At 42.0% G+C, this 1,991-nt stretch overlaps 1 pseudogene; it reads right to left on the reverse strand.

Moving 5' to 3' along the window:
- Nucleotides 1–383: 383 nt before the first annotated feature.
- On the reverse strand, nucleotides 384–1,449 carry LOC607666 (annotated as a pseudogene).
- Between the last annotated feature and the right edge of the window lie 542 nt (nucleotides 1,450–1,991).

The following is a 1,991-nucleotide window of genomic DNA, read 5'->3' on the forward strand; positions in this document are numbered from 1 at the left end:
AGAGAAAAAGAAAAGTTTATGCCTCTATTTCCACCCAGGTGACTGGAGAAACAGAGGAAGTCAGTTTCCATACTGAGAAAGAGAGAGAATTCAGCAGACAAAAAAGTGGAATGGAGTGAAGAGACAGGGAGCCAGCCTAGTAAGTTCCTGGTTCTAGTTATTCTGAGGTCCAGATGTGTTTTGTTTTTAGGTTTATAATAAAGTCCTGTACCATTATATCAAATTTTTGAGTTTAATCTAGTTTTTTTTCACACTACAATAGTTAATTTTATTTGTTCAAGGCTCATATTGCAAGCATTAAACCAAACATGGGCTTTGATTCTGTGAGCCCAGATTCACATATTTAGGAAGATAAAAGCAAACTGTCATCCATGTATATGGATGAAAAACTAAAGGCTCACAGTTAATCACATCTTGGTTTTAAATTTCTACAGCCTAGAAGCCAGAAGTCACAGATCTTTTAGGTCTTTCTGGATATCCCACAAGGTATCTGCACTTTTCTTGAGCTGGGCTACCTCATCATCCTTCAGCTTCTGATTGATCACACTGATTAAGCCCTGAGCATTCAGGATACACGGAAGACTCAGGAAGACTTCGTTCTCAATACCATACATACCCTTCACCATTGTTGATACTGGATGAATCCTGGAGAGATTTTTCAACATGGATTCAATGAGATCAGCCACACTTAATCCAATAGCCCAGTTGGTATATCCTTTTAGCTTGATGACTTCATAGGCACTTTCAACCACCATCTTATGCACTTCCTTCTAATTTTCACTGGTTATCTGTTCCCATTTCTGGATTCAGTTCCTGAAGAGAAACACCTGCCACATTCACTCTGCTCCACACAGCCACACTTGAGTCGCCATGTTCTCCCAAAATCCATCCATGGTAGCTGCTGGGATGAATGCCAAATTTTTCAGCCATAAAATAGCGAAATCTAGCAGAATCAAGATTACACCCACTTCCAATCACACGGTGCTTGGGTAGTCCACTTAGTTTCCAGGTAACATATGTAAGAATATCCATTGGGTTGGAAACCACAATTATGATACAATCAGGACTGTACTTGACTATCTGAGGAATAATGAATTTGAAGACATTAACATTCCTTTGCACCAGATTGAGGCGGCTCTCTCCCTCCTGCTGGTGGACTCCTGCAGTCACCACCACAATCTTAGAATTGGCAGTCACAGAGTAATCTTTATCTGGCACAATTTTAGGTGTCTGTAGAAATAAGCTCCCATGCTGTAGATCCATCATTTCTCCTTTGAGTTTATCTTCTAAAACATTCACAAGGGCAAGTTCATCAGCCAGAGACTTTCCCAGAATGCTGATGGCACATGCCATACCAACTTGTCCAACACCCACTACAGTGATCTTATTGTTTGGGATCACAGCCTCTTCTGCAACTGGTGCAATCAGTTTTTCCTTAAGAGTTGCCATTGTGCCCCGAGACTAGTGGCTGTAAGAGTCGCGCGAATGAGACCAGGTTAGCTGTGTGCGTCTCCTCCGGCGCAGGATCCGCAAGGAGCTAATCTAGTTTTTTTTTTTTTTTTTTTTTTAAAAGATTTTATTTATTTATTCATGAGAGACACAGAGAGAGAGAGAGAGAGAGGCAGAGACACAGGCCAAGGGAGAAGCAGGCGCCATGCAGGGAGCCTGATGTGGGACTAGATCCCGGGTCTCCAGGATCTCTGGGCTGAAGGTGGCGTTAAACTGCTGAGCCACCCAGGCTGCCCAAGCTTAAGCTAGTTTGAATGGGCTTCTAGTATTTCTAACCAAAGAGCATGAGGGAGGACAATGGGCACTTTCTACAATTTATGGCCCTTTGGAGATTGTAGCAGGTCACTCACTCTGAGCCCTGACCTTGTAAAAAGAGGAAATTTAACAAGAGCAGAAATGACCCTGCTCTGGAAAAGTCACAGTTGATAATTTTAGTTTTTCAGTTCTGTAAAAAAAGGAACTGGTTATACCTTCACATATGT

Source organism: Canis lupus, chromosome 22 (assembly GCF_011100685.1).
Source record: "Canis lupus familiaris isolate Mischka breed German Shepherd chromosome 22, alternate assembly UU_Cfam_GSD_1.0, whole genome shotgun sequence".
In the NCBI taxonomy this organism is placed as follows: Eukaryota; Metazoa; Chordata; class Mammalia; order Carnivora; family Canidae; genus Canis; species Canis lupus.